General features: G+C 45.2%; 1 long non-coding RNA gene across 4 annotated transcripts in view; it reads left to right on the plus strand.

Annotated features, from left to right (window-relative positions):
* LOC308484768 overlaps positions 1-15627 on the plus strand; it is a 32324-nt gene extending 16697 nt beyond the window's left edge. For 3 of the 4 annotated variants that reach the window (XR_013990110.1, XR_013990111.1, XR_013990113.1), the window contains one exon: positions 6280-7621. This is a non-coding gene — a long non-coding RNA (uncharacterized lncRNA). Of the gene's footprint in view, positions 1-6279; positions 7622-15593 lie in introns of those variants that run through there. The other variant, XR_013990112.1, reaches the window with a different exon arrangement.
* Positions 15628-19895: the final 4268 nt, after the last annotated feature.

The raw sequence follows: 19895 nt of genomic DNA on the forward strand, positions 1-19895 counted from the left end.
GAGAATTCATCTCGCCATAAGCATTGGGCAAGGTAATGGTCTGGTAATCTATGCCACAATGATAACCAATAGTTGAAGACTTGCTTCCACAGGCAAGTTTCTAAGGATGCGATCTTCAATTCTAGTCGCATGGCTGCGTTGCTTACGCACAGGGGGAGCATTAGGAGCCGACGTAGGAATTGGTTTTGCAGAGTCTCAAGAGGAGCAAGGTCTGTCATCACGGCCCAGAGCGGGGCAGCATAAGCAAGCACAGGAACCACTTTTGCCTTGAACACCTTTAGGGCCGAGGGAACATGCAAAGCTCCATCCGAAAAGAAAAATCGGAGGAGCGCATATGACAGAGTTTTGGCCTTGTTAAGTAGGTGTTGAATATGTGCTTTCCACCCCAAATTGTATTGAAAAATAACTCCTAGGTATTGAAATTTTAGGACTTGCTCTATTTTTGCTCCACCAAGCTTCCATTCGTATAATCTCCGACTTCTGGCGAAAATCAGAATCTTAGATTTAGCATGATTGATGGTTAATTGGTTGAGTTGACAATACGTGGCAAAGATCTTCAGAGCTCTGGTTAGTCCAACACGTGTATAAGATAGAATTACCGCGTCGTCCGCATATAAAAGGAGTGGACAGCGGTAATCCGCTAGTCTAGGCGCATGTGTACTTGGAGATGAGTTGACTAGGGGTGCTCGCATGTCGCTGATGAATAGATTGAATAGGCAGGGAGCCAATATACATCCTTGGCGCACTCCCTTGTTTATTGGTATCGAATTTGTGAGGTCGCCCGCAGGAGTAAGTCTCACTCTGGCAAGGGTACCTTCGTGGAGCTGACTTATAAGCCATAAGAGTCTTCTATCGATGCCCTGTTTCGCAAGTTTCTCCCAAAGAATATTTCTAGGAACGCTGTCAAAGGCTGCCTTAAGATCTAAGAAAGCAGCACACAGGTAGCCCCGGGGAGGGGAGGAGTACTTCCGTGCCAGATGGTAAAGAACTATCGCATGATCAGTTGTAGAGCGTTTAATTCTGAACCCTGCTTGTTCGTGGCCAATCTGGTTAGTCTCATCTACCCATCGCAATAGTTTTGTCAGCAAAAAGCTGGCATAAATTTTCCCTATGATCGAAAGGAGGCTGATGTTACGGTAATTTTCCGGCTCCATTGGAGAACCTTTTTTATGAATTGGTACTATAATGGCCTCCTTCCATATTTTGGGGATGAGACCAGAAGCGTTGATTGCGTCGAAGGTTTTGGCCAAGATGCCAGCCCACCATTTTGGGTGTAGTTTGATGGCTTCAGCAGGGATCAGGTCGGGCCCTGGGGCTTTGCCCGATTTCAGCTGGGCTATTAGCTTGGCTATTTCGTCAGGATCGGTGGGAGGCCAAATAGGTAGGTGGGAAAACAGATGCATCAGATGGTCGGAGGGAGCATCTGCCTGTGAGAAACATTTCTTCAGGAACAATTCCCATGTCGGTGCAGGGATGACTGCCCTTGGGTATTTCCTCACCCTTCTGTTAATCAGAGACCAGAATTCCCTGGATCTATGTGATTTTGAAGCAGTAATCAAGGCCTGCCAGCGATTATGTTGCCACTCACGTTTGGCAATTTTCTGTGTGCGTTTGTAAACTTGCTTGGCTTGTGCATAACTAGCTGGCAGAGTAGATGCATCGGAGGTCTTATATACATTATATATAGCACGAAGGCGCTGTCTTGCTTGTTTGCACTGAGAGTTATACCAGGGGGCACCGTAAGTATACTCGTTTCGATTTAATATTTTGGGTGGTAACCTGAAGAAGGACGTAAGATCAGTCGTATGATGGTGGAAGCGTTTCAACACTATGCTATGCTCGTCTGAGGCAGAGCCTATGTAGGGATGGGGCCCGAGGATTTCTTTTTGAAAGAATTCCTGATACCTTTGAGCCTGGGTCTCCGACCATTTGATTCCTCTTACTTGGAGAGATACGTTGGTTACCATCTGGGTCGCATGTCTATAGGCCTCCGACTGCCAATTCAGGGAAAGCTTGGCTACAAGGGGAAGATGATCACTAGATTGTACATTCTCGATCTTAAAGGTGGAAATACACTTAAGTAGATCACTGGAGACCAGCAGGTAATCGAGGACGCTGTTTGATTTAACACTCAGGTGAGTGAAATCCCCTGGAATATCAGGGAGGCATGTGCGATTTAGGGGGACCAGATTTAAACGGATGGCCATTTGGTAGAGGAATACTCCAGCCTCATTAACTCGTTGGTCTTTAGAAGTTCTCCTCATGATATGTTCCAGATCATAATTATCAAGGTTTGGGATAACCCACCATTTGGCTTTGGTCAGCGAGTCCCAATTTGCTGCTGTGCGGGCATTAAAATCGCCACCTATTATGGCCGGGGTGTTAGGAAACTTGACATAGCATGAGAGCAAATGCTCTTCTAGCGAGCCCCATTTAGAGCCCAGTTCGGAGGAAGAACCCCCGGGTGGCAAGTAAACATTTGTAACTAGAAGTGAGATCTTTTCCCCCGCAATCAGCCCGGTAAGGGCGTAAGGAGGCAAGGCCTGTACTAGAGTAAATTTAGAATGTAAGTTGAGGGAGATGCCTATTATTAGGCCCCCTTTAGGGCGGCCTCCTTTCAGGGAGGGGCAGGCAGGGAGTTCTAGAAGCTCAAAGCCATTTAGATCAATTCTCTCTACTTCCCACGATTCTTGGAACAAGATGATATGAAACAGGTTAATATACTCCAAGAATTCTGGGTCAAGTTTTTTCCCCCTCCAGCCCGCAATGTTCCAGCTGAGGACTGATAGGGGGGAGTTCCTGTTGTAACCAATTCGCTGTCATTTCGGGGAGGGATGTGAGTCCTTTGGAGGCAAGGCAGACCCCACGAAAAAGTCAGTTATTTTACTTTGCATAGCAGGCACCTGCTGAAGGTACCTAGTCTTGAAGTTGGTAGTGAGGTATTCTGACTGGGGCGACAAAACGGGTCTCCCGCTGGCTAACCCAAGGGCGGACACTTCAGTGGGAAACTCCACAGGATTTGCTGAGACTGCCCCACCGCAAGGTCTAAAGGTCGCCGATGAAACCATTTGGTTTATATGTCCGGTCGGGTCTTCAATCAAATCCGGGCCATTTTTTGATGTAGGTGGGACACTCCCCTGACCTGATGCTGGCAAAGGTACAGGGGATGTTCGGCGTACTGGTACCGTTTGTATGTCGGGTCTATGCCGCTCAGGGGAGTATGAGGACTCCAGTTCCGGCATTGATGGATTAGATGGTAAGGAGTTGTTTTGGTGGAAGGAACTCTGAGTTACACTCCTCAGCGGGGGACTCTTGGAGGGCGAGTCAAAATTTATCAAGAGTTGGGATGAGGGGCCAACTTGAGAGGCAAAACCTGGGTCTGCCAAGCGTCGGTGGGTTTTGCCCACAAGTGGGGGAGGCATGGGTTTAGGAGCTGGACTAAGGTATGGAAGACTTCCTGCTTCCTTAAACCACGACTCCGAAAAGCTGGCAGAGTTATCCTGAAAAGTGGGCAGGACTTTTCCATTCTTCTGGACATGTATGAGCTGATGATTAAGTACTTCTAGTCTATCAATTATTTCTTGTTGTTCTCTCGGTGGAAGGTCGCCAAAGGTGGCTAAAAGCTCTCTTTCCTCCGGCGGGGTCAGAGAATTACTTGCGCCAGTGGGTTTCTTTAGAGCTCGTGGGGACGTAGGGTGAGTCCAGTTTCGGTGCGGATGGATATCCTCCAGGAGAGGAGGCTCGATGTCCCGAGGTACTCCCGACCTCTCCGACAGAGTCCACTCCGTACCGTGACCAGCAAGTAGGAGGGGGTGGATCATGCTATCCATAAAAACTCTTGTTGGGATGATATCGTACCTTGCCAAGAGTGGTTTCTGCCTGATGATAGCTGAAGGGATCCTTGGAGAGTAAAACGCAAGCATCACTTTCTGTTGCCCGAGGTGCTGGTTCAAAGGTAATACTGCAATGAGATCGCATTGTGAGATTTCTATGTTTAGGAGATTGCTTAGGTGCTTTTTAACCCCACTCAGAGTAAGCCACCTTGGTGACCCTGCCCCAATGTTTAGGCAGATTTTCTTAGGTTGCAGGGACAATGCTTGATGTTTCAGTGCAGGATTTGGTTTATATTTAGGGATCACACTTCTTTTTTTGGTAGAAGGCAAGGACCTCTGGCACTTCAATTCCCCCGTATCTACAGTTGGTTTAAACTTTGACCAGAAGTTATCCATTTTCTGTTCGAGGTTACATAACTGGGAGGCTAGCACATCAATCTTCTTGAATATGCAATTAAGGGTTCTGACCACAAGATGGAGATGTTCATGTTGTTCTTGTCTTGCGCAGTCCTCAGTTCCAGCGTCCTGCACCACCCTCAATGGGACACTCCCTCTTCCTCCAAGCTTGCCGTCCGCAGTTTTAGTCTGAGGTAAAAATAATTCCTCTGGTGTTGACATTGTTTCTTGAGACATTAGAGGGTAGAAACGGTTCTGAGTTTTCACCCTATAGCAGAGTTCAATGGGGTCACTCCGTTTGTCAGACACGGGGGGGTCGATTTTTAATTGTTTGGCTCTTGGGGAGGGCAGAGCCTCGTCACAATCCCTTAGGCGTTTGCCTTGGCCCATCGTTATGAGTCTTTTAAAATAGCAGTGCTTAAAAGATAATAAAAGGTAGTAGAAATAGAAATACAACTGGATGTGAGCTGGCGGAAAACCAGTAAGTCGAAGGCTGCTTCCAAGGCTGCCGGAGAATGCAATTATCTGCTCATTAAAGCTGATTTACGATGCAGGCTTTACAGTTATTAGCAATGTGAACTCCTGGCATGGGCTCCAACACCCTGATACAATCTTCAGCAAAAACTTGAAAGGCTGGGAGCCACAGCACAAATTTTAGGGAGGATTCGAGATGAACTCCGGCAAATGCGTCTTACCTCGTCGCCATCTTCTTTTTTCATCTACGGGAGTCTTTCCCAGTGCATACCTGGAGATGCTAGAGATTGAATATGAGACCTTACACATACAAATCAATTGCTCTAAAACCCTTCCCTTGTGCTGTAATAGTACAAGAGTAACAAGAAACCTCAGTGAAAGATTCTGCCACTGAACATACCAGACTAGTAACAACGCACACCAATGAAAATTACCAAATAGATTTCCTATGGTATCTGCAAAGATCCTGATCTTGCTCTATGCTGTTTCCTGCCGCTGATTTATAGGTGAAGTGGGAATTGTAATCTGCATGGTTCGTTTAAGTATGAAACCCAAAGAGTATGTTTAACACACAGTATGACTTGATCTTTTAATGTGGTTTACAGAAAATGTAGTGAGACAGTATCCCTGTTTTAACTATTGCTTTTGGAGGATAAGCAGCTAGAATGTTCAGGGAAATAGCAGACTCACTAGACTTGAATCAAAGTTGCTAAATGGTTGACTACAACAAAGGGAAAGGCATTTTCTAGCTTGGAACAAGAATGTCACTAAATAATCTATGTACCAGACACAAGTGCCAATTTATCCCCGCGACTGTGGGTGCCTGGGGCTGTGGGTGCCATGCATGGCCCTGGCACCAAAATTTGTGGGTGCCCAGCCCCTTCATGGGGAATGTTGGGCATCCAGGGCCATAGAGAGTTGGCACATTAGAAGATTAAGTCAGCACAGGGAAATAATTTCTCTTTCAGAAATTAGATGTTTCAAAGATGGAGCATTTGAGATCAGATTCTATCCAGCAAGCAGGAAATAGCTGAGAATTATATAGTGGCAGAAGAAAGCTTAAATTAATGATCATGAACTGATTGAGATCAGCAAAGTGAAGTTAGCTGAACAGGGACAATGAACTTCAAAAGACTTAAACAAACTGAAAAAATGAAGTCTGTGACCATGACCAGAATTACAAAAGCATGGCCTTGACCAGAAAAATGTGTTAAAATCCTTGAGAACCTCTTGTTTCCTTTATGACTCGCATTATGTTTGGTTTACCATTTGTTCTTAATTTGTGTTTGAAAGTCATCGTGATGAAGTCCAGTTTTAAGCATGGCTTTTGAAAAACTGAAACCAGTTGACATACAAAGAGAAAAACATCAGAGTTAGAAAAACTGCCAAACAACTAGTAGCGTATGAAGGTTTGAGTTTGGGTTTGTAGAAGGTAGGACCACCCCCAATTTAGAGAAGAGTCAAGCATATAAAACAAGGAATACCAGGTGGTAATTTCATAGAGATTAGCTGGCATGTTGCCATTTCCCCTTGGATTATTTATTTTATTATTCTTTTGTACACCACTGTTTTGCAGCTAACAGTGAGGATAAAGGTAAAGGTACCCCTGCCCGTACGGGCCAGTCATGACCGACTCTGGGGTTGCGTGCTCATCTCGCTTAAGAGGCCAGGAGCCAGCGCTGTCCGAAGACACTTCCAGGTCACGTGGCCAGCATGACGAAGCTGCTCTGGCGAGCCAGCACCAGCGCAGCACACAGAAATGCTGTTACCTTCCCGCTATAAAGCGGTACCTATTTATCTACTTGCACTTAGGGGTGCTTTCAAACTGCTAGGTGGGCAGGAGCTGGGACTGAACGACGGGAGCTCACCCCGCCGCGGGGATTCGAACCGCCGACCATACGATCGGCAAGCCCTAGGCGCTGAGGTTTTACCCATAGCGCCACCCGCGTCCCTAACAGTGAGGATAGCTAACAAATAATAAAGCACAATAAAAATACTAAAAATAGCAAAATTCCAGCAATCAGACTAAAACATGTCACAGTATAAAAACAAAGCAATTAAATCAGTAGTTCAATCACACACACACACAAATAGACAACCTAATTTTGCTTCAAAAACCTGGAGAAACAAGGAAGATTTTGCCCAGCACCGAAGAGTAAAAAAGAAGAAGGCTTAAAGTAGATCTCCTTTAAAGTGTTTTTCCACACTCATGTTGCAACTACAGAAGAAGGCCTTCTCCCTGATAGCTACAGGTGGGATATCCTCCAGAGACGGGCTTTCGCAGAAGGTATAGAAGGTATAGTGGAATATAGCTCGGCTACATTCTGCTCAGAATGGTCACCCACTGCTGACAACCCAGTAGCAACTGTGTTATGAACCAGCTGACTGTTCCAAGCATGTGTAGCCCCAGGATAGCAGGACCTAATTTCCTGGACTCACTGAGCAGACGGTTTGGTTTGTGGGCGGCTCGTGGGCCGGTTAAATGACCCCCGTGGGCTGCTTGTGGCCCATGGGCCTTAGGTTGCCGACCTCTGTGTTATCAGAATCACAAAGCCCCAGGCAGGAAAAGCCATCTCCAGAGTGGAATGCAACCCAGCCTGAACAAGTAAACTGTGCCAGCCATGTTTTAACAACAAAAGGATATGTAAATACTTTCTTTAGCCTGTGTGAGACAGGTGTGGGGACGTGTGATTGACAAGGGCGTGTCTGAATTTTCTTTCTGACACCACTCCTCTTCTGTGACATATCTGTGAGGTTTTGATGACACTGTTGGAAATGTATTATGGGAAATTATGGGAACTTTTAAAACTTCATGTAACCGTTGTTCTGGGCTGCTGCTTCTTTGCTTGCCTTAGAGGTTGGGACCTTTGGTGCAACAAATAAAGATCAGGCCTATTGGCCACTGATTTGCTTCTTCATTACTTGGCTGAAGCCTCTTGTTTTCTGACTGATCCAAAATCCTCAGGACTAGACTATAGCGAAGTTGGGAAACACTTTAAGCAGTGTACCCCAAGGGGTTTTTTTTGTCCTTTTCACACTTTAACACCAAAATTAAGCAGGAAAGCTTTTCCTGGGCTATACCATTCCAGTCTACAGATGGGATGGGGGGCAGCATCTTGGGATGCTTCTCTAAACCTTTCTGATACACAGAGTAATAGAATGTCAGGCTAGCCTCCCGTGGTTGGGGGGGGGGGAATCCCCCCAAGAGGAAGCAATCCTGCACTTCACATCTAAAGTGAATACAGTTAAGTGAAAGCCATGTCGCTTGATTCTTCTGATGAACTGGATAAATCATCCTGCCGGTTGGGGGTTGGAATGGGACACTAGCATTAATACAATTATATACCAACAAATGCATTCAAGGGGGTCGCAGACACTGTGAGAGAAACGAGACATTGCAAGCTGAGGAAGGAGGCAAAACATGAATACAAATTCTAGTCCAGAAAGATGCTTCTCCTAAAAGGCAATTAGCCTCAACAGCTTTATTAAAATAGCAATAAATATAAAATGCCAATAATATGGACAAGCCAAATCAAAGCCCCAGTGTGACGACCTTCCTAAATGCATTTAATTCCTTCCTTTTTTTAATCACCTTGAATCACCTTCTGAATGCATGCAAGAGAAATGCATGACTTTGCATTAAGTTAAAACTTTCCCTCGGGACATCTGAGTAATGAATGGGAAGGCTCTCTTCATTCGGCTCCTTTCCCCATAAATCAGCTGAGAGATTATTTCTCTCTTTTTTTCTTTACTCTGTCTTGCTGGCCAGAGGCACCTCTGTGATTGATAGCACTGACTGGCACTTGTGCTTTTTCTAGTTACAATGTGCAGCTCCTATGACTGTGCACAATGTTCACTCTTGTCTATTTGACAGCAAGTGCTGAATGGGGAGAAAACAGGTAGCCTGCACTCACATTTTCATAATTGCAAATGGGTGGAAGTTAACTAAGTCTTACTCAGAGTGGACCCACTGATTTTTATGAACATGACTAAGTTAGTGTAATGATGTCTGGCAGGCAAGCAAGTCCCGATAAGAAGTAATGACTCTCCAGCAGTTTTGTGTACATTTATTTTCAACAAAACACATTCTCGCCTCCTCGCATTGATGATAGTTGGTCAGTCTGAATCTTCACCCCTCCCACAGCAGGAAGGACGCCAAACTCCCACCTTTCCCCTCTTGACCTTCTGCTGCCCTCTGATCTTGTCCAGTCTCCTAGAACGGGGACTGAGAGGCTGGCCTTCGCCCTCCCCACTTTCACTTGACACAGTCTCAGACCTCTGCTTATCTGCTGATTGCCTAGCAACTCTCTGGCTGCCTTCTAACCCTCCTGCTTCTTGAGAGCTAACAGTGTCTTCTTTGGGAAGGGGGGTCAAACTGCCCTTTCTCGGCTCTGTCAGCCAGCTCTCATTTACAGAGTCAGTCCCTCTTTCACTTAGCTCAGTTTCTGAGTCTGACTCTTCCCCTGCGCTCTGGTGAGCCACATTCCTGACAGTTAGGGCCTTTAATTTCACTTTGTCTACTCTGAGTAAAATGTAGCTTCATACCACGCAATGATTTGAAGGCTGCACTCCTATACTCACTTACCTGGAAAGTGTGTGTGTGTGTGTGTGTGTGTGTGTGTCACACATACTTTCCAGGTAAGTGGGTATACACACACACGATTGTTCTATTAGGCTCTATGTTAACTAACTTATTATCTATCCTGTCGCAGCTCAGGGCAATAAAGTATTTTAAAGCATACAAACGCAACCAAAAACTTTGATTGAATAGCTATTGTGACTCAGTAGTTTAGTTGTGTCAGTTCTTCGCTCTCAGATTACATCCAAGCAGACCAAGGGTTCAAATTCCACCATTCCTCTAATGTTGGCAGCCAGCACAGGCATCTGCATCTCACAAAATGTTTGGTGGAGTCAGTAGTAGGCATCATGCATTCACTTTCTGCAACCATTTGTGTTATGTACTGAAGTTCTCACCCTGGGCCAGCAGAGGGACACTGTAGATAGTTATGCAAATAAGGGATCGAAAGTGACGTTCACTGATTGGATAGTTTTAGAAAATTGTTACAGTTACGTTGTACTGGAGCTCTATATAAGCAGGCTGACTGAATCCTTAGAATCATAGAATAGAATCATAGAATCATAGAGTTGGAAGAGACCACAAGGTACATCGAGTCCAACACCCTGCCAAGCAGGAAACACCATCAGAGCACTCCTGACATATGGCTGTCAAGCCTCTGCTTAAAGACCTCCAAAGAAGGAGACTCCACCACACTCCTTGGCAGCAAATTCCACTGTCGAACAGCTCTTACTGTCAGGAAGTTCTTCCTAATGTTTAGGTGGAATCTTCTTTCTTGTAGTTTGGATCCATTGCTCCGTGTCCGCTTCTCTGGAGCAGCAGAAAACAACCTTTCTCCCTCCTCTATGTGACATCCTTTTATATATTTGAACATGGCTATCATATCACCCCTTAACCTCCTCTTCTCCAGGCTAAACATGCCCAGCTCCCTTAGCCGTTCCTCATAAGGCATCGTTTCCAGGCCTTTGACCATTTTGGTTGCCCTCCTCTGGACACGTTCCAGTTTGTCAGTGTCCTTCTTGAACTGTGGTGCCCAGAACTGGACACAGTACTCCAGGTGAGGTCTGACCAGAGTAGAATACAGTGGCACTATTACTTCCCTTGATCTAGATGCTATACTCCTATTGATGCAGCCCAGAATTGCATTGGCTTTTTTAGCTGCCGCGTCACACTGTTGGCTCATGTCAAGTTTGTGGTCAACCAAGACTCCTAGATCCTTTTCACATGTACTGCTCTCAAGCCAGGTGTCCCCCATCTTGTATTTGTGCCTCTCATTTTTTTTGCCCAAGTGCAATACTTTACATTTCTCCCTGTTAAAATTCATCTTGTTTGTTTTGGCCCAGTTCTCTAATCTGTCAAGGTCGTTTTGAAGTGTGATCCTGTCCTCTGGGGTGTTAGCCACCCCTCCCAATTTGGTGTCATCTGCAAATTTGATCAGGATGCCCTTGAGTCCATCATCCAAGTCGTTGATAAAGATGTTGAATAAGACCGGGCCCAAGACAGAACCCTGTGGCACCCCACTAGTCACTCTTCTCCAGGATGAAGAGGAACCATTGATGAGCACCCTTTGGGTTCGGTCAGTCAGCCAGTTACAAATCCACTGAGTGGTAGCATAGTCAAGACTGCATTTTACCAGCTTCTTTACAAGAATTGTTCAGTTCTGTCCTGGCCTGTGAATAAACAAGAGCTGTTTGAAGAATCGCTGTGTTGTCTGATATGTTCACTCACAACTTAACAGGCCCCACTTGACACAATGACCAGGACCCCTCCCCCCAAGTTAACTAGGCTGGCGTACCACATTTTAAATTTCATTCTGAAAACTCAGTACGCTAAAGAATTTTATTTCATTTTTAAAAGGGATGAGGAAGGGATGTATGTAGGAAGACACTCTTGGGAAATTTCCCAATGCTCCAGATATTTTGGATGTGTGCAAAAGCAGGGTTCAAATCCCAACTCAGCCATGAAGTCCACTGGGTGACCTTGGGCCAGTTCCTCTCTTTCTCTCAGCCCAACACAGAGTAACACATGAAACCGGTCCATTCAGTTCCGTATTGTCTACACCACTGGTCTTCAGCTGGTGGGTTGGCACCCACTAACATGCTGCAGCCCCATCCAAGGTGGGTTGCAACCAGAGAGCTACCACCCTGCCAATATATGGGAAAAGATTAAGAAATGGGTCCCCAAATGCATGTATGATTCAAAGTAGGTCCTGGGTCTTCAAAGGCTGAAGATACTTGGTTTGCGCTGATTGGCAGCAGCCCTCCAAGACTTCAGGCAGGATCTCTCCCAGTCCCACCAGGAGATGCTGGGGACTGAACCTGATGCCTTCTGCATGCTAAGCAGTTGTTCTACCACTGAGCTATGGCCCTAGCTCACCATATTGCTGTCCGGATAAAATGGAGAAGGTGGAGGCTGAAGTGTGTGTGCTCTGTGGAGGAAAGGTGGGATAGAAGTGTAAGAAGGAATAAAGTATGTCAACTAGCCTAGAAGTGAATCAACTACAGTATATTTTTATCTTACCCTCCTAATAATTTGTATATAAATTATAAAAGTGGTATATAAATTTTGTTAAATGAAAAAGAGGAAATGTTCAGACTTTCAAACAGTGTATTATGCCTGAGCCTTCATTGCTGAAACTCCCAACAGCATTTTCATGCTCACAAACACCTGATGAAGGAACCATTGTGACATAACCCATTCAAGGAGATATAAGGGGCAACAGGCTGTCAACAGTGGCAGTAGTTGGGAGCTCCCAGCTATTAAAAAGCCACAGGAAGTCTTTTCGTACTGCCTGAGGAATTAATCCCTTATTTAACGTTCAGAATTGCTGGATCGATTTAACAGGACTGGAACTAACATTTGCTTGGATTTGGCACCATTGATAGGGAACTGCCTGCTGCGTCCTCCGCTTTGAAGTCACCCTGGTCTTTGGGCCTCCAGCACTTTCTTCAGCATGTCCAACCCATCTAAGAGGCGTATGATAATGGTGTTCCACTGGGTTAGGAAGAAGCCCCTGACAGAGAAGCCGTGCTCTACCACCTCGGCCAGACCTTCTGCCTCTGCACCGGCTTGCAACACTCCTCACATTTCACCCTACTTCACGAGGAGCAAGACACAACCCGCTCTGCTCAGGAGGTCCAGCAGGCGCAAGGTGCCGCGATTGCCGAATCTCACCGACCCCAAGTTTTTAAGATCTGTCATTGGCAGCGTTGGCCGGAAGAGAGCCCGCAGGCGTGGCAAGCCAAAGAAGACTCCGAGACTTCCAGTTTAACCGCGGACATCATAGAAGCGCGGAAAAACCTCTCTGAGGCTTTCTGAGCGGCGCGGGGGCTCTGAGGGTGGCGCAAGGGCACTGCGCACCTCCAAACCTCAAGGGGATCATCCTTGGGGGACAGGGGCACCCAGCGGCGCCACGGCTGCTCCCCTGTTTTCTCTGTTTTTTTAAAGGCCCGAGAGCGGGACGGAGTGGCAGGCGCGAAAGGGGAAGCACCACCACCCCCGCGCTGTGCTGTCTCTAGAAATGTATAGAAATGAAGAAGAAACTGTAAGAGAAGATGTATATTAAGAAAACCGCAACTGGGAAGGAAGGAAGTCGAGGCGTGATTTTAAGCAATGTAAATAAGATGATATTAAGAATGATTGTAAAGACTGTTTTATTTTGTTTGTGGGAAAATTCAATAAAAAATATTATAAAAACAAAACAAAAGAAGACTCCAGCGGGAACAGGAAAAGGGGTGAGGGCTAGGCTAGAGGCAAGAAGGCTCCAAAGCTATTTGCGGGGTGGGATTGCTTTGGAAGATGCCTTCTTACAATCTCTCCCCTTGAACCACGTAAGGACATAAGAGATGCCTGCTGGATGAGGCCACATTGGCCTGTCTAGTCCAGCATCCTGTTCTCACAATGCCCAACCAGAGGCCTGTGGAAACAAGAGCGTTTTGTATTCCCTTCCTATACTTTCCATCAACTACTATTCACAAACGTTACTGCCACTGACTGTGGAGGTAGAGCATAGCCATTGTGCCTAGTGGCCGTTGATAGCCTTCTCCTGCATAAAACCATCCAAGTTGGTGGCCGTCACAGCTTTCTGTGGGATTGAGCTTCCAGAGGGGTAGCTGAGCATGCCTGCTGCAGCAAAAACAGGCATTAAAAGCACATTTCTCCCAAAGAAACTTAACAATTTTAGGCCAAAGGCAGGAGTGGACTTTGGTAATATGGTGCTCTGAGCAAGGACAGAATTTGGCACACCCACCCACCCATAATATTTCTTATTTGTAAATAAAGGTTTAATTTTTATTTTGTGCCCCCTTGGCTGGCTGCCCGGTGCAAGGGACCCGCCAGAGGTGAAGCAGGGAACTGTACCTTCAATAAGAATGTAAGACAAGTCCCACTGAATGAGGCTGGCTAATTCAGCATCCTGTTTCCCACAATGGCCAACCAAATGCCTGCAGAAAAAGCCCACAAGCCAGATGTTTACCCCCCCCCCCGCCACTAGTATGCAAAGGTACACCAGCAGGTTGAATGGTTTTCAGAGAACTTGCAGTTACCAAGGCACTGGACTTAAATGAGCTCTCAGCAGGCCTTGCAGAGCCAGGCAGAGGCCCCGGCCAGGTAGATACAGTGGTGCCTCACAAGATGAAATTAATTCATTCCGCAAATTTTTTCGTCTAGCGAATTTTTCGTCTTGCGAAGCACGAAATCGCATAGGAATCCATTGAAAATCAATTAATGCGTTCCTATGGTCAAAAAAAGTCCAAACAAAGCCAAATTTGGTACAACAAGAGTTTATTAAGTGCTCTTTAAAGTCACACATACTGTAAAGAGCATTTCAAAATTAAAACCCAGAATTTTTTTAAAAAAACAGCAGAGTTGCCCAATGGTCACAGAAAATCATAAAAATGCAGGAAAAAAAACAAGCTTCCAGATTCTTGCAAACCCCTCCCCAACTGTTCCCCCAGCCACCCAGCACACAGAAATTCAAATCCAGAATTTTTTTAAAAAAACAGCAGAGTGGCCCAATGGTCACAGAAAATCATAAAAATGCAGGGGGGAAAAACAAGCTTCCAGATTCTTGCAAACCCCTCCCCAACACTAAGTCCTTGAATTCCAAACACCCCAACCCAAAATCCAAAACCCCCCAAAAAAGTTTTAAAAGCTTAACTTACCAAATGGCTGCAAAAGAAGTTTTGGAAAAGCTTCAAAAATCACCAAAGTCTTTAAAAACCTCAAAAAAGGCTACTATGTACACTGCGTTCTATGAGTTGCTCCTTGAAGTCAAGTCACAACTGTATTAACGGTGTTAAGAAAAAGGAAACAAACTTGCAAGACGTTTTCGTCTTGCGAAGCAAGCCCATAGGGAAATTCGTCTTGCGAAGCAGCTCAAAAAACGGAAAACCCTTTCGTCTAGCGAGTTTTCCGTCTTGTGAGGCATTCGTCTTGCGGGGCACCACTGTAATGTGCCCGCCTTTTTTCTTTACCCTGGGGATAACTGAAGTCTTATAAATAAGTAAGTATATAAATAATTTTCACAAAAGTTTCATTTCAAGGCTTGAACTGTATCCGCATATAAAGACAAAACTGAAAATATAGATATACAATTGTGAATATGCTGACCGAGGCCCCCTTTGGAATCGGAGGCCCGGGCCACGTGGCCCATATGGCCCCCCCCCCCCCCGGGCCTGGCTCTCAGTGATATGGGACAGGAGCCAAACTGTCACATCTGACAACAAATGCAGCTAAAGTACATAATGTGGGATTTCACTCCTGGTAATTCTGCCATGGTGAGAGGTTGCTCTTTTCTATATAGATTCCCAGTTGTCTCATGCAGTTTATCAGTCCTGTTCTGAAGCCTCACCCACACAGCACTCCAAGCTCACTAGTGGAGATGGATACACCAGCTCCTCAAACGGTGCATCAAAATATCCACAAGGCTAATTGTCATTTTACAAGGAAGGTGATGGTCTTTGTCTGCTTCCTTAATATTTCTAATTCTCTAAAAAAAATTATCAGCTGCGTTTCATGAAGCAGAGGAATATATTATTTGTGGGAAAGGATATCACATGGACTTTGCTCTCAGAGTTTTATCAAGATAATGAAGTCAATTTGCACAGAGGAAAAGAAAAGAGGAAGAGAGGTGTGGAGGAAGAGCAGATAGGGCCAAATATCTTTAAGATCAGCAAAATGGCACGTATTCATTATACTAGGGCAGAAAGGGGGCGAAATCTGCCAATTCTGCATAAGGGGGCATTCAAATAGTAAAGAAAATAAAGGATATTTGTTAACCAAGCTGCTGTGATACTGCATTCTGTTTTTTAAAGCACTGCAGGATGTCTGCCGAGGAAAAGGAATCAGAAAAAGGAGGAGGTAATTACTGGCTTCACAATATTGGAAGATTTCAAAGAGCCTTAGCAGGGTTGGGATTGCCAAGGAAACCTGTTCCTGGCTGCACAGACAGAGCTCCTGCAAAACTAAGCAGAGAGTAGCTGCATGTTTATTTCACTTGGAACAAAACCAGTAAAACACCAAGTATGTTTTATATCATGTGTGTTAAAAACACAAAGGCCCTGAAACACTTGCTAAGGCACCCTTGTAACTGTGACTCTTATTGTCCTAAGAACAGTCGTTTACAGATCTTAACTAGACAGTCTATAAAAGTCTGGTTCCATTTTATGGAAAGCTTGAATAAGTCAGAACCAGGTCCCAATAAGGCCAGGGAATGTTTCATATTCAACCACATTTTTTGCATGAACAACTGACTTCCCTACTATCTCAGAAATATACCTAAAGTTAACACAAAATGGATTCATAAACTGCAGTAATTTCTGACTCTCTTGCTCCAGTTAAAGCTTTATGATGAATAGTCACTGCATACATATTTTTAAATCTTCAGGTTAAGAGAAGAGTTAAGCTACTTACAAGTTCACTTACATTCTGCAGGGCATGGAAATTGAAATTTAAGGCAAATTACAAACATAATTTGGCCTTAGTACCTTAGCACCTCAACCATCTATCTTTAAAGCAACTTATGTGGGAGGAAATTTCATTTTCTCTATGACTGAAAACAAGTTGGCTATGACTTTATTTATCATAGGAGAATTAGCTGTGAAGTCCTAGTTCAATTTTCTTCTCAGACATAAAATTCTCATTTCATAATTCCCCAATTATGGCTGCTATGTTGGTTACTGTGGGATACATTTAACATTACATTAATTGTCACAGGCTGTATGATTCCATTTCAAGGCCATTTGGCTCCACTGTTTCCAGTTCTTCCCCCCATACCTGCCAGCTAAGAAATGACATTTTATTTATCTGATAGAGTCTAGTCAGTATAACAAAGGTTGTGGTAAACCTGTTAGCCTTAAAGTGCCACAAGACTCCTGCCTGTTGTTCTTAATAAACAGACAAATGAGATTACCACTCTGGAAGCTGAGTCAGTGTGGTCTGATAACTAGCGTGGCAAAAAAGGGAGAACATGGAATTGCGTTTCACTTAATTCTGTCCATGAAGCTGCAGTGCAAATATGGATAAATGTACTTTCAATGTGGCCATTTTTTATTACAACTGAAGTGGGTATTAATACTTAATACATTATATTAAGATCACACTATAAATACATGAATACAGGTCATAAACAAAAAGAAGGCAACTGTTGTCTTCATATGTGATGCTTTGGGGTAAACAAAAGCAGCCAACCCCCACCCCCAAACCTAAAAAAAGTATTCATTGTGTTCTCTTTTTATTGCACTCTAAGCCAAAATGTTCAATTAATTAATTAATTAATTATTAATTCATAATGTGTGAATGTCAGGAGCGACCCAGCAGTAAATCACACTGTGCAAGTTGGAGTTAACTCTTTATTAGCAAAAAGATGGTGGACACGGGAATGTCAGGCCTAATGAGCCCAACAATTCATCCCCAGTAGGTCTTGCCTCCATGAAGCAGTTGCTGAGAATGAAGGTCCCTGACGCCCCACAGCTGCCCAAGTCCCCTCCTCTCCAGGGTTTCCCCCCAAGCAATTGGAGACTGTGTCTGCTCATCATCAATCTCTCCTCTGCCCTTTTCACGCTTCTTCTGGTTCTAGGAGCCAAGCAGGGAGGGAAGCAGGCTGCAGCAGGAGGGGGAGACACCCTTGACATCACCAGCCTGAATCATCTCGGCCTCTTGGTGTCCCCTGCTTCAGCTTCTGCCTCTGATTTTTGACTTCTCTCAGCCACGGACTCTCGCAGCTCACTACGCTCTGTTTCCTCCTCAGCTTCTGAACCTTCCTCTTCCCAGTCTTCTCCCTTTAACCACTCATTGCTGTCCGATCACTATTCCCTGGGCTCTGAGCCTTCTTCCCTTGGAGGTTCCCCAGCTGGTTCCTCCCACCATTCTCTGTGCGCAAACAGTCCATCAAATGGGCTTAATCTTCTGTTTAAACTGAAGCATTTTTTTTTCCAAATTGGGGGGGGGGAGTTACTCCAAAGAGACAGGAAAATGCTGCCTTCACTGCATTACTGAAACCTGGTGGGATGAGACTCATGACTGAAGGAAGAGTAAACCTGAGTAGCCAACAGTTGCCGGAAGAAGGTCAGGCAGGCCAAACCTCAGAACAAACTCAGAATTTCAAGGCTTAAAAATAATAATAAAGGTTTATTCAGCTATGTTCAAAGCAAAAAGAAGAACAAGCAAATAGTAGGTCCTCTGCATGGAGAAGATAGAGAAATGCTACTGGGTGACATAGAGAAAGCAGAACGGCTCAACACCTACTTTGTCTCTGTCTGACCCAAAAGGAAAGCAGTGTCCAACCTTGGAGAACAGGTGAGGTCCCTGCAGACTGAAGGCAGGCAAATATTGTCCCCATCTTCAAAAATGGGGAAAAAGGAGATCCAACCAGTGAGCTTTACATCAATACTGAGGTAAAGGTAAGGGGCCCCTGGATGGTTAAGTCCAATTGAATTCAACTATGGAGCTCATCTCGCTTCAGGCCAAGGGAGCTGGCGTTTGTCCACAGACAGCTTTCTGGGTCATGTGTCCAGCATGACAAAACTGCTTCTGGTGCCATTGTAACTGGAACACAGTGATGAAAGCCAGAAGCATGGAAATGATGTTTACCTTCCCGCCACAGTGGTACCTATTTATCTACTTGCGCTGGTATGCTTTTGAACTGCTAGATTGGCAGAAGTTGGGACAGAGCAACAGGAGCTCACCCCATTGCATGGATTCAAACTGCCAACCTTCTGATCAGCAAACCCAACAGGCTCAGTGGTTTAGACCACAGTGCCTCCACCATCCCTACATCAATACTAGGAAAGGTCTTCAACAGATAATTACAAGCTTGGTGGATCGGGGGGGGGGGAGGCTGTGGATGTAGTGTATCTTGATTTCTGTGAGGCTTTTGACAAACTCCCCCATGATATGATTGCAAGGAAGCTGGTAAAATGTGGGGCTTAATGAGGTTACTGTGGATTTGTAGCTGGTTGACTGACCAAAACAAAAAAGTCAGTAATGGTTCCTCATCATCCTGGGGAAAAGTGAGAAGTGGGGTGCTGCAGAGTTCTGTCCTGGGACCTTTGTAGTTCAACATTTTTATAAACGAGTTGGATGAAGGTGTTGGGGGGATACTCATCCAATTTCTAGATGACACTAAAGTGGGAGGGGTAGCTAATGGTGGAGAAGCAGAATCAGAATTTAAAATTACCTTAACAGATTGGAGAACTGGGCCCACACTAACAAAATGAATTTCAACAGGGGGAAATGTAAGGTTCTACGCATAGACAGCAAGAACCAGCTGCACAAATATAAGAAACCTGGCTTGCCAGTAGTACATGTGAAAAGATCTAGGGTTTTTAGTAGACCACAAGTTTCTCATGAGTCTGTAGTATGATACAGCAGCAAAAAAGGCTAATGCTATCCTAGGCTGCATTAACAAAAGTATAGTGTCCAGATCAAGGGAAGTAATATCACCATTCTATTCTACCTTGGTCAGACCACACCTGGAATAATGTGTTCATGTCTGGGTGCCACAATTTAAGAATGATATTGACATTCTGAACATGTGCAGAGGAGGGCAGCCAAGATGATCAAGGGACTAGAAATCAAGCCTTATGAAGGAGCTGGATATGTTTAGCCTGGAAAAGAGGAGACTCAGAGGAGATATGGCAGCCCCCTTCAAATATCTCAAGGGCTATCACATAGAAGAGAGACCGTACTTGTTTTCTCCTGCTCTGGAGGGGAGTACTCAAACCAATGGCTGCAAGTTACAAGAAAGAAGATTTTGACTAAATATATAGAAAAGTTTTCTGACAGTAAGGGCTGTTTGACAGTGGACCAGACTCCCACAAGAGGTGGTGGGCTCTCCTTCCTTGGAGGTTTTTAAGAAGAGGTTAGATGGCTGTCTGCCACGGATGCTTTAGCTGAGATTCCTGCATATGCCCGCGCTGCCCAGGGAAGGCGCACTCCTGAGGGGGGCAGGGGGCGCCCTCTCAGGCGCAGGATAGCCACTCGGGTGCATGGAGTGGTGCGCATAACCCTGCATCCAGGGGTGGAGTGAGCCGCCGATGGCGGACATTTGACGTGCCACCCGCCCGCGACTGCCAAATGTCACCCCCCTCAGCGAAGACACCCAGGGTGGTCCGCCC

This window comes from Podarcis pityusensis (genome assembly GCF_964106645.2).
Source record: "Podarcis pityusensis genome assembly, chromosome: 1".
In the NCBI taxonomy this organism is placed as follows: domain Eukaryota; kingdom Metazoa; phylum Chordata; class Lepidosauria; order Squamata; family Lacertidae; genus Podarcis; species Podarcis pityusensis.